Raw genomic sequence first — 13,904 nt, forward strand, 5'->3', positions numbered from 1 at the left:
AATACGTCAATAGTCTTGCTATTTCTATTGACATTGTAATATTTAGTTATCTATTAAAAACACTGCAAACCTGTTACTTATATTTTTACCACTTTATCCTGTCCCTTTTTATTGAAAACTGTGTACACTCAATGTGTGCAGTTATACACTAGTATACCTAACCAACAGGGAATATTGACTACAAGACATATTTTGCAAACATAAAAGTTCATAAGTATATTTCTTACAATTTATCCATTAGATCAGAGTGACAAACTGATTTTATAGATTGACTTTGGAGGGCAAGCTACTGACTAAACATTCACAGTTTTGCAACACATAGACCTTTAACCATTTAAAATATAAAATTGTTGATTACATTTCTGTACCAAGATGTGTACCTGATAGAGTTATCATACTGTTGAGATTGTGAGCTACAGTACTTGAATCAATTAACTTAAAACAATGATACCATTAGGGCTGAATAAAGCAATGTCACACTGTTTTTTTCTTACAGACTCTTTTTATATTTGTTAATTTACTTTCCTTAGAATCTCAATTGTTAGGTTTCAATCTGTTTTCTTATTCTTTCCATCTGTTTAATTTTGAAGATTTTTTTGTGTTGGACTTCATATCTACTTATAACCACAAAAGGTTCAAGTAAGTCAATTTTAGTTTCTACAGATACCAAGCTGGTAAGGTTGCAGGCTGCTTACCAAGGTGTCCATCACAGAAAATCAACTTAGGCTGCCTGCTTTCCCTCACTCTGTTTGCTATAAGGTTAGTACATTAATTGTATTGTTTTATCCCTGAAGTAAATTAAAAACTGGATTGGTTATCTGAATACTTTGTAAGCAAGTCCATGTGTGCTGCCTACTCATGTTGTATTTTACACAGTGTTGGACTGGGACATGAATGGCCCACTGGGAGGATGCAGATGTAGGGTCCCATGCTTAGGGGTGTGGCCAGTCTCCATAGAGGCAAACCATTAGAGAGTGCATGGTCTGGGCCCCTTAATAAAAATATATAGTAAATACTGCTAGTACATTATATTATAATGTACTAGATATTAACAACAATGCACTATAGAAAATATACCATTGTCCCATGCAGTAGGGCATAGGCTACAATTAGCAACCACCATCTACAATTTACAATGAAACAACTTACATTTTACAAAGAAATTTGTAGATAGGCTGTTAAAAGTCCCTAGAGTTGCAAAAGGGGTTTCTAGGAAAATTTGTTGGCGCTCCTGTTAAAATCTCTGCTGCCTCCCGCTTTTAGCCCGGATCTATCCCAGAAGATCCAAAGAGAGTACGGAAAAGTGATATAAAGTGGAAAAAGAGGGTTGGCGCTGAGGGTGAATAAAAAAGGTTGATACTTATCTAGATAACGGGGTATGTTGACCTTATGAGTTCTCTTCCTTCCCATTCATTTTCTTAAAAGTATTCCTCCAAAGGATTTCAAATTTCAGATTTTCAGATTGGCTTCCTGTCAGGTCCCATCATGCACAATGTTGCTTGGTACACACATCGTGTACTATGTACCCAGCATAAGTCGCAGATTAAATTGCATGGCTAATTTGGCCATATGGCTACATTGGGGAAATGTGTATGTGGTCACATCAATATATCTTGCCCAAGAAAGCTAAACTTTGAATAGCAGGCTCCACTGTTAGCAAACACACTGAACAAAATGTGCTACACAACAAGTGTTGACAGGGCATAATTAATAATATGTGCAATACAATACAGTGAATCATAAGGAAAAGCATTAATGAGGAGGAGATAGGAGGAAGATGAAAAGGGAGAAAAGTGAAGAGACAAGGTAGACAGAATAAAATGTAGAAACACAGATATTATGGTCAGTCAACATATACCAATAACCATTGTGGGGGTTACTGGCACTAGTCAGCTACCTTTTTGAATCCCTGTATTATGGGATCCTTAGATTAAAAAGTAATAGAGAAATTGTATTGTAAACTTCACTGGGTGAAAGTGAATAGTCATTCTCTTTATAACTTTGCTTATTATATTGTCACTATATTACTAAAGAATTACTATAAAATGAGCAATACCACTGACACTACCAAACTCCAATCATACATTCACTGACTTGGATTCAAGAAGACATAATGTTGACTACACCATATATTAATTTGCTGATGTTCTTGCATCCAATTATTTTTATGTTTTTCCATTAGGATTCAGTATGATTTACCAGCTGTCGTGATACCGGCTGTCCATATCTCGACAGCGGCATCCCACCCTGCCAGAATGAAGGCAGCGGGGTGAGCACAAAGAGTCCCCTTGCAGCCTTGCTGTGCTCGCCACAGGATCTATTCCCATTCTATGTGTGTCGTGGACACCCATGAGTGGGAATAGTCCTGTTTTGCAGGGAATCCAGCTAGTGGCTTTGTCGGCTGTCAGGATTCCAGGATCGGTATCCTGACCGTGGGATCAGCTGGCAAATTGAATTCATCCCTTCCATCATACATCAAACTCTCCAGCTCTCAGCAAGCTTCATGGAATATGCTCTCATATTTTAAACAGCTCTTTCAACTATCTTCTTTTTGTGAAGTCTTAGTGGTAATAAAGGTAAATTTTGGTTACCGTTTTCATAAAATTAGTAATGTGGAAAAATTTAGCAAATAAAAATGTTCTACCACATTGCATAAATAGTGGAATCATATAGAAAAATCTCCTACTGTATACCCTTCTCATCACAATCTATGTGTTAAGGGTGATGGGAATGTTGATAATTAAAAATGTATCAGCTAATATGAACCTCTATATCTAGATAATCCTAAAAAAAGAGGGACACAGATATAGGAATCTAAAGAGGTCATCCCGTAGGTTATCAAACAATAAAAAATATATCATACCAGCCAGATATTGCATCCTTTTAATAAGCAGTGAAAAATCCATAAATGTAGCATTTTGGGGGAAATTGTTAACATTTGTACCTCCATGCCAAATCATTGTTTTACCTCTTTAATTAATTAAATCTTTACATGAAAACATTAATTGGAAAATTTATTTTTCTTTGAAGAAACACAAATGTAAAAAGAAATACTAGTAATCCATTTAGCTTTGTAAAGAGGATGAGACTCGATTTAATAATCTTTTACATCTTTTGAATGAGAACAATGAGATGTAAGAGCATAATAGGATAATTATTTCAGTAATAAATGATCTGATATTTTAGAATCAAGACTTACAGTTTGAAAAGGAATCAGTTTTACCCCATATAGTACAAATGTTCATATATAGATAACTTTTATAAAATTGCATTAAAATAAATTAAACTATGTTCCCAAGTGAATAAGAATACATTTATAAACAATGTCTGTTTCTGAACAAAAAGATCATAAAAATTCTTATAATTTTATTATTACTGTATATAACTTCCAGTGGTGGTATTGTTCAACCAACTTTCTGCTTTTTTATAAAAATTTACCCACTGACCCTACAAAGAAATATCATGATCAACATTTGATTGTGTATAATTATTGATATTTATGCAAGTATGCATTTTTATAACTCTATACTCAGTCACCCCCACATATTAACATGTCCCTGAAGTTTTCCTTTCTTTGAGCAACCGATTAACCAATAATTAAGCAGACTGATCCTTTTTTTTAGGTTGTTCACTTTTTGTGGCATTGCACTGTCTCTCTGAGATCCCACATGCATTATGCTGCACATTTTTATAATAGATTAGATATATTAAATGGAAATATTTTAATTATTTTATCACAAACTTTAAATACAAACAGCCTACAACAGAGTGATTTTTGCAGAAGATAGATACAATAAAACCGTTTGCTTTTATTCTCATTATTTTCTCAATCCCATGGCTGTGTCAAATATATTTTTAACACAGCCATGGGCACAAAGTTTGCTCCAGGTATTGCCATTTTATATACTGTAGGTATGTGACAGCATAGATATTTACATATATTTATACACATCTTTGTATTTCTAGTATCATCTAAATTTGATCAAACGTTCTTTGTCTACTAAATATTTTAAATTTGTTTCATTAAACGTTTATTTAGCTATCTACAGTATGACCAATTCCTTCTATATAATATGGAGAGTTACTCTGTTTCTTCTGAGCTATAGTTCTATAGTTTAATTGATAGTGATAAGATCCTTCTCAGCTGGAAACTAATGAATCTTTTACATTGATTAGATAACAAGATTAAGTACCCCTTTCTGACCCCAAAATCCATGCCTCTGATGAAACTGTGAAACTTCAGATGCGCATCTGGCTATTTTCCAACATACTGTATAAATGGATTTATGTTTCACTACTAATTGAAACACACACAAAAATCTGGAGCTAAAACAATTACACCAAATAATCTGGTGTGTAAGTAATTAATACATAGCTAATCTAGACTGCAACATCTCTTAATAGGGAGCTGGAACTTTCCCTAAATGGTGAACATAAAAGAAAAAAGTATCAAGTTATGGTCAAAAAAAATATCTACTTATTGAGGTTCCAAATACTCCTATTGAGAGTTATCTTGCATCAAAAAGTAATATTAAACCACCAGCACACAAATATATAATAAGAGACAATTATTAAAACATGTGTAAAATACATATAAAATATACAAACTATATAGCCCTTACCAGGACAAGTCTCACAGTCTTTGTGGCCACAATTAAACATTGCTATATTTATTAATTGCATATCATCCATTAGTTTATAAATAACTAATCTCTGGTGGATAAATTAATATGAAGGAGTTAATAAAAGTTTCATACATCATGATTGATTGTACCCATATTAAACAAGTGCAATATATTTATCTTTATCTACAAATATGATATTACAAATACACTCTTTATAGGCATTTCAGTATTATAATATCTACTAAATGAATATACTGTAGATACAATTCCTAAAGAAGCTGCTTCTGGACATCAGCAGGTAAACAAGTCATATACTTTCAAGTTGACGTTATCTTCCCAACTTCCCATCACGTTTATGCTCCCCATCTCCCCAACTTCATTCACTTAGGACACGGCAAGGACATCTTTTATCTCTATTGCAGCAAGAATGGAGGAGGGCACTTATAATTCAGGAACCGAAAAAATACTATAATCTACTATAATGTAATATATGAATTTGTACTTACAGTATTCCCGTTATTTCTATACCCATATTGCTTTTTCCTTGGTATTAAATTGATAGTAAACCCCCTACACACACCCACTGTGATTTGTGCTAATGCCAAAGGTGAGGGAGTTAATGTAATTGCCAAATGTATGAGGTGATTCGGAATAAAAATTTCTATGGAAACCCAAATAAGCTATAAATTACAGTGATGGAATCAGAATGACAGTTGATCTGAGGTAAGTGATTGTGCATGTAGATTAGTGTCAACTAGCACGCAGAACACTCAATATACAAATGTATACTTATACACCTTTACTTTAGGTGCACCAAAAAGCCCCTTCTGTCACATCAAGGCACTTACAACTTAACCTTTGCAAGTATTATTCACACAACTAGGAACTGCCATAAATGACTAAACTAAACATTGCTAGGGTACACTGACCACTGGGGCTTATGGCACTAAGTTGCAACACTGTAAAAATGGTTCAGATACAAGTGGCCACAGCTCTTTCACCCACTACATTCTGTTATGATGAACCTGCAATTTTGTACAGTACATAGGTTGTACCTACAGCAGTGTTTTTCAACCACTGTGCCGTGGCACACTAGTGTGCCCTGAGCAGTCTCCAGGTATGTCGCCATAGAAGCAGAGCCAGACCTGTCAGTGTTTTTTACCGCTACTGAGGCCCTATAATGATCAACACTGATGGGTTTAGTATTGCAGAGCCAGTTCTAATTTGGGGCCCAGGCAGTGTTGGGCTCTTCTGGCTTTCTCAGATGTGGCTCAGGCGTTACCTATGGAGAAGCAGCGACATGACATCCTAGGACACGCAACTGCACCATGCATCACCATAACATTTGAATGTGCCTTGGCAATATTTAGATATTGTTCAGTGTGCCGCGAGTTGTAAAAGGTTGAAAATATTTGACCTGCAGTATTCCTTTGCAACAAATGTAGCAGCATAGTGTCTCTGGTACTCTGTGGTTTTGCATGTGCAATGCAACTAAGATGCAATATGGAGTGGAAAAGTACACTACACTACCTCTGTCAGAGCATCTCAGTCACTCCAAGCATATTAGACATTATTTTGTAAAGATGCTAAGTGTATTATTACTTGCCTTTATTTATATGGCACTACAAGGGTTCAGAAGTGACTAACAAAGTATATAAATTATCAACATAATAAATCAAGGACTTACAGTAAAAGACAATATAGTAAAAGTACTTTGTATATAAGCATTTCTGCATTAGCGGACATGACACTGAAATAAGCATCAGGGTGACAGAAAACAAAGGTTAGGTGCCGTGTACGTGAGTGTGAGAAGCTTGAATTGATTCTGAGGATGAAGGGGAGACAGTGTAGGGCTTGTAAGAGAGGGAAGGTGGACATAGTACATTTGGGGTGGAAAATGAGCTGGGTAGCAGTACTGACGAAATATTGGAATGGAGACAGGCAATATTCAAGGTGGCCAGATAGTAGGAGATTACAGTAGTCCATTCTGGAGATGACCATGAGTGGATGAGGGTCTTAGTAAGATCCAGGGTGAGAAAGATCCTGATCTGATCTTGGAAATATTTTTGAGATGGAAATGGCAGGACTGTGAAAGATACTGAATGTATGCTTTGAAGGAGAAGGAAGCTTCAAGGATAACTCTGTTGTGCCATCAATAGATAATGACATTGTGGAAGGAGAGATTATGCAGGAGGGTGGGAAGATTATCAGTTCAGTCTTAGATTTGTTAAATTGAAGAAAATCACTGGGATATCAAAGCAGAGATAGCAGAGATTCAGTTGGAGATACGAGTGAAAAGGGATGGGGAGAGGTAAGGGGAGGAAAGGTAGATTTTAGAATCACCATCTTAAAGATAATATTTGAAGTCAAAAGAGCTAATGAGTTCACCTAAAGAGGAGCTAGAGAGAAAAGGAGAGATCCAAGAACAGAACCTTGGGGGTCACCTACTGTTATTGGAAGGGGGTAGAGGCATGAGAGGAGACAGAGAAGTAATGGTCAGAGAGGTAGGAGGACAGTCAGGAGAGGGCAATGTCATGCAGACCAAGGGAGTAAAGAATATGTAAGAGGAGAGGGTGTCAAAAGCAGCAGAGAGGCCAAGTAGAATAATCAAAGTAGTGGCCCTTGGATTTGTCAGCATGTTGGTCATTGCAGACTGCATGAGGGTAGTTTCAGTGGAGTGGAGAATATGGAAGCCAGACTGAAATGGGTCAAGCAGGGAGTGGAAGGAAAGGAAGGATATGCTTAAGAAGGTTGGAGGCAAAAGGGAGGGAAGAGATGGGTCAGTAGTTGGAGAGAGTTTGAGGATCAAGGGTAGGTTTTTTTAAGAATAGCTATAATTAAGAGAATGCAATGGCAAATGCAAAATTACTTTTAGTATACAGTTACAGTATACTGTACATAGGATTAAAACCAAAACATAAACAGTCCTCAGATTCTAAATAAGTAAAGCTTTGTGATCCACTGAAACTGGGAGTTCTAATATAATAATGTTAGATTAGTCACCTGTGTGAGAATTCCTCTGTGGGTGTAATCTACAGGATCCTGTGTTCAGCAGCTGGTCTCTCTGCTCATTTTGCTTAGTTGTCAGTGAAGTCTATACATGCTTCCTCTGCACAGTGCTCTTAGCATTCTGTTTATAAAAAGTGTGATTCTCCATAGTCCTCCGATTCCTGGTGTTTGGGTCTAAACCAATGTTACCTCCAAAACCAGTCATGGATGCTTCTATCTTGGTTTCAGTCAGCTGACTCTCTACTGACCTATCCTGCCCGGTCAGATACTCAGCTGACACTTCCAACCAATTCAGAATAACCCAGGGTTATAATGCTTCCTGCTTTCCAGGGCACAGGTTGTCAGTGCCATAAGTCACACAGCTCTGTGTGTGAGATTTATCTCTGTACTCACCAGTATACCTGCTTTGTTTCCTGGCCTGGGAAACCTGATTCCGGTAATGACCCTCTCCAAAGTATCTATGATGCTCCTTAACCATCGGTGCAGACTGATATCTCCAACCATCGGTGCAAGTCCAATTATCTTCAGCCATCGGAACAAGTCCAACATTATCAGAGTTTCCATCGATTCCTGCCTAATATCCTAGTTTACAACAGTTCCTATACATTATCACTGATACCTTCACACTAGCTCAGGTAACCCAGGGGGCCGCGGCCGGTCTGTCAGATGCAGCAAAACTGAAATCCCCTTGCGGGGTTTCCTGGAGAAGACCACTGACAGGGTAAGATTGCTCTGCTCTGGGTCCAGTCAACCACCGAGGGGTATATTTACTAATATTCGTGTTTTAGCCATTTTAAAGGGTGTTTTATCTCGAATGGTATCGGGTGCATTTTACTGCAACTTTTTGAATCCTGATACGGTCATTTACTAAGCTGCCGAGTTTTCAACATTCGTATTTTCCGATGTTGATGTGATTCATAATGTCAGGCAGTGTTTTATGCGAGTGATTAGTAAAACACTGCCTGACAAAACACAAGGAATCCCGGCCGGATCTGTGAGATCCAAGCAGGGCTTCATTGTGCACCTTTAAAAAAAAAAAAAAAGTATTAAAAATCAAGAAAAAATTTGCGTGGGGTCCCCCCTCCTAAGCATAACCAGCCTCGGGATTTTTGAGCCGATCCTGGTTGTAAAAATTAGGGGAGAAAATTGACAGGGGTCCCACCATATTTTAACAACCAGCACCGGGCTCTGCGCCTGGTCCTGGTGCAAAAAATACGGGGGACAAAATATGTAAGGGTCCCCCGTATTTTTTGAACCAGCACCGGGCTGCAGTAGTCAGAGAGATAATGCCACAGCCGGGGGACACTTTTATATAGGTCCCTGCGGCCCTGGCATTAAATCACTAACTAGTCACCCCTGGCCGGGGTACCCTGGAGGAGTGGGAACCCCTTAAATCAAGGGTTCCCCCCTCCAGTCACCCAAGGGCCAGGGGTGAAGCCCGAGGCTGTCCCCCCATCCAAGGGTGGCGGATGGGGGGCTGATAGCCATAGTGTAAAAAAAGTTAATATTGTTTTTTGTAGCAGTACTACAAGTCCCAGCAAGCCTCCCCCGCAAGCTGGTACTTGGAGAACCACACTATGGCTATCAGCCCCCCATCCGCCACCCTTGGATGGGGGGGACAGCCTCGGGCTTCACCCCTGGCCCTTGGGTGGCTGGAGGGGGGGAACCCTTGATTTAAGGGGTCCCCACTCCTCCAGGGTACCCCGGCCAGGGGTGACTAGTTAGTGATTTAATGCCAGGGCCGCAGGGACCTATATAAAAGTGTCCCCCGGCTGTGGCATTATCTCTCTGACTAGTGGAGCCCGGTGCTGGTTCAAAAAATACGGGGGACCCCTACGCTTTCTTGTCCCCCGTATTTTTTGCACCAGAACCAGGCGCAGAGCCCGGTGCTGGCTGTTAAAATATGGGGGATCCCTTGTCAATTTTTTCCCCATATTTTTGCAACAAGGACAGCTCAAAGAGCCCGAGGCTGGTTATGCTTAGGAGGGGGGACCCCACGCAATTTTTTTTTCAGTTTTTACACTAAACAGACCCTTTCCCATAGATAACCATGCACAGATCTCACTGATCCGTGCATGATTATCCAAACTCGCCTGGAAAAAGCAGGTCTATTTTTTTCCTGCTTTTTTGAATGAATCGCAAAAAAATACACCCGCACTTGAGCATTCAGAAACCCAAATACGAATGAATAGTGAATACCCATGTTGTATGAAATAACAGCCGCGTTTGACCGATGGTCTATTCATTCATATTTCTGAACTTGGCCGTTAAAACCATTACGAATAGCCCAAACACTGCCGAGATTTGTGCTTAGTGAATTCCCGTGTTGGGACTTAGAAAAAAAAACAAAAATCAGACAAACTCGGATTATTAGTAAATATAGGCCCTGGTGCTGGTATTCATACCTGGTATTCATACCTCTCAGGAGAATAGCGCTTCTTCCAATCCTATGAGTAGAAACTAAATAAGACCATGTAGCGTCCAGCCAGGCCCGGCCCTACTCATACACAGACTACGCGGCTGTGTAGAGCGCAGGACTGATGAGGGCACATTGCAATTCAGTGACAGTGAATGAGTCACCGTCACTCCTGCTGCAGCATGCCGCCCTGGATACTATAGGCTCCTTTGACAGGGGAGCCTTCACGGAGACTACCTGTCTCTGTCAGTCCTGTGCACACAGCCCTCCCCTATGCCTGGGAACAGGGAGAAGGACACAGTGCAGCATCGACTCTGAACAAGGGGCAGCTGGAGCTGCCCTGTGACAAACAGAGGAGATTTAGAAGGTATGTTTCTCTCCCTGGCAGACAGCTCCCCCTGTACAATGTGTATGTGTGTGTGTGTGGGTGTGTGTGTGTGTGTGTGTGTGTGTGTGTCAGTCAGTGTACATCTGGTCCCTATAGTGTGTGTGTGTGTGTGTGTTTGTGTGTGTAAATGTCCTCATGTACAATCTGTTTTTGTGTCAGTGTGCTTCTGGTCTGTGTATGGGTGTCACTGTTCCCCTGGGACCTGCACCATATGTGTGTGTCAGTGTGCCCCCCTATACAATCTATGTAATGTGTATAAGCGACTACTTTTTGGTGTAACGTGTATAAGCGTCTTCTTTGTGGTGTAACCAATGTAAGCGGCTCCTCTGTGGTGTAACGTGAATAAGCGGCTATACTGTGGTGTAGTGTGTGTAAGTGGCTCCTCTGTGGTGTAACATGTATAAGCATCACCTCTGTGGTGTAATGTGTATAAGCGGCTCTACTGTGGTGTAACTTTTATAAGCGTCTCCTCTGTGGTGTAATGTGTATAAGCGGCTGTACTGTGGTGTAACATGTATAAGCGTCTCCTCTGTGGTGTAACGTGTATAAGCGGCTGTACTGTGGTGTAATGTGCATAAGCGTCTCCTCTGTGGTGTAACGTGTATAAGCAGCTGTACTGTGGTGTAACGTTTTTATGTGGCTCCTCTGTGGTGTAATGTGTATAAACATCTCCTCTGTGGTGTAACATGTATAAACTGCTCTATTGTGGTGTAAGGTGTATAAGCATCTCCTCTGTGGTGTAACGTGTATAAGCGGCTGTACTGTGGTGTAATGTGTATAAGCGTCTCCTCTGTGGTGTAACGTGTATAAGCAGCTGTACTGTGGTGTAACGTTTTTATGTGGCTCCTCTGTGGTGTAATGTGTATAAACATCTCCTCTGTGGTGTAACATGTATAAACTGCTCTATTGTGGTGTAAGGTGTATAAGCATCTCCTCTGTGGTGTAACGTGTATAAGCGGCTGTACTGTGGTGTAATGTGTATAAGCGTCTCCTCTGTGGTGTAACGTGTATAAGCAGCTGTACTGTGGTGTAACGTTTTTATGCGGCTCCTCTGTGGTGTAATGTGTATAAACATCTCCTCTGTGGTGTAACATGTATAAACTGCTCTAATGTGGTGTAAGGTGTATAAGCGTCTCCTCTGTGGTGTAACGTGTATAAGCGGCTGTACTGTGGTGTAACATGTATAAGCATCTTCTCTCTGGTGTAACGTATATAAGTGGCTGTACTGTGGTGTAACATTTTTATGGGGCTCCTCTGTGGTGTAACGTGTATAAGCATCTCCTCTGTGGTGTAACATGTATAAGCTGCTCTACCGTTGTGTAACGTGTATAAGCGGCTCTTCTGTGGTGTAACATGTATAAGCTGCTCTACTGTGGTGTAACTTGTATAAGCGTCTCTTCTGTGGTATAACGTGTATACAGTAAGTGGCTCTTCTGTGGTGTAACATGTATAAGCTGCTCTACAGTGGTGTAACATATATAAGCATATCCTCTGATTTGTAACATGTATAAGCATCTCCTATGTGGTGTAACGTGTATAAGCATCTCTATTGTGGTGTAATGTGTGTAAGTGGCTCATCTGTGGTGTAATGTGTATAAGCATCTCCTTTGTGGTGTAACATGTACTGTATAAGTTGCTCCTGTGTGGTGAATTGATACTACTCTGAGGCCATGCCCCTTTCCCCATGAAGTCATGCTCCTATATATTTTACTAAGGGGCGCCAAAATATATATTTGCATACCAAAAAATTAGGCTAGGGCCGGCCTTGCTTCCAGCACAACGCTGCTCCAGTAAGCAGAGACTCTGGGGTATATTTACTAAGCTCCCGATTTTGACCGATTTGGTGTTTTTTCATCAAAGTGTCATCTCGGGAATTTACTAAACTCAAATCTCGGCAGTGATGAGGGCATTCGTATTTTTTTTGAAGTCAAAGAAAAAAAATACGAATTAATACACCATCGGTCAAATACGGCTGTTATTTGATACAACTCGGTAATTTACTAAAAATTCTATTTTACAAACACTGCTGGCAATAGCCAAACACTGCCGTGAAAAAATACAAATCGTAAAAAAAAGCAGTTTTAAAATAGACCTGCTTTTTTTTACCGTGTTCTGATAGGCATGCACGGATCCATGAGATCGGGATGCGGTCAGGATGCCGCCGGACGGAATCCCGGCGGTCGAAATACCGACGCCGGAATCCCGACCGCAACAATCCCGACATATTCTCCCTCCGTGGGTGTCCACGACACCCATAGAGGGAGAATATAATAGTGTGCCGAGCGTAGCGAGGCACCGTGCCCGCAGCGTGGCGAGCGAAGCGAGCCCGCAAGGGGCTTCGTTCCGCTCACCACCCCTGTAGGGATTGTGTGGTCGGGATTCCGGCGTCGGTATTTCGACCGCCGGGATTCCGACCGGCGGCAATTAGTACTACTGATCCCATGAGATCCGTGCATGTTTATCAGTGGGAAGGGGTGTGAAAGGGTTAAATTTAAGAAAAAAAAATGCGTGGGGTCCCCCCTCCTAAGCAAAACCAGCCTCAGGCTCTATGAGCCGGTCCTGGTTGAAAAAATATGGGGGAAAAAATGACAGGGGTTCCCCCATATTTGATCAACCAGCACCGGGCTCTGCGCCTGGTCCTGGTGCAAAAAATACGGGGGACAAAAAGCGTACCAGCACCGGGCTCCACTAGTCAGAGAGATAATGCCACAGCCGGGGGACACTTTTATATAAGTCCCTGCGCCCTGGCATTAAATCACTAACTAGTCACCCCTGGCCGGGGTACCCTGGAGGAGTGGGGACCCCTTAAATCAAGAGTTCCCCCCTCCAGCCACCCAAGGGCCAGGGGTGAAGTCCAAGGCTGTCCCCCCACCCAAGGGCGGCGGATGGGGGGCTGATAGCCTTGTGAAAAAATAAGAATATTGTTTTTTGTAGCAGTACTAAAAGTCCCAGCAAGCCTCCCCCGCAAGCTGGTGCTTGGAGAACCACAAGTACCAGCATGCGGTGGACAAACGGGCCCACTGGTACCTGTAGTACTACTACAAAAAAAATACCCCCCAAAAAACAGGACACACACACTGTGACAGTAAAACTTTATTACATACATGCACACCTACATACACACATACCTATGTTCACACGAGGCTCGGTCCACTTCTCCATGTAGACTCCACGGGGTACCTGTGAAAAAAATTATACTCACATAATCCAGTGTAGCAAGTGTCCTCTTTATAATCCACGTACTTGGCAAAAAAACAAACCGGAAACCCGAACCCCGTATTTTTGCACCAGGACCAGGCGCAGAGCCCGATGCTGGTTGATCAAATATGGGGGAACCCCTGTCATTTCCCCCCCCCCCATATTTTTTCAACCGGGACCGGCTCAAAGAGCCCGAGGCTGGTTTTGCTTAGGAGGGGGGACCCCACACATTTTTATTTTTTTATTTTTAACACTTTTAACACTTTTT

This window comes from Pseudophryne corroboree, chromosome 6 (genome assembly GCF_028390025.1).
Source record: "Pseudophryne corroboree isolate aPseCor3 chromosome 6, aPseCor3.hap2, whole genome shotgun sequence".
Taxonomy (NCBI): Eukaryota; Metazoa; Chordata; class Amphibia; order Anura; family Myobatrachidae; genus Pseudophryne; species Pseudophryne corroboree.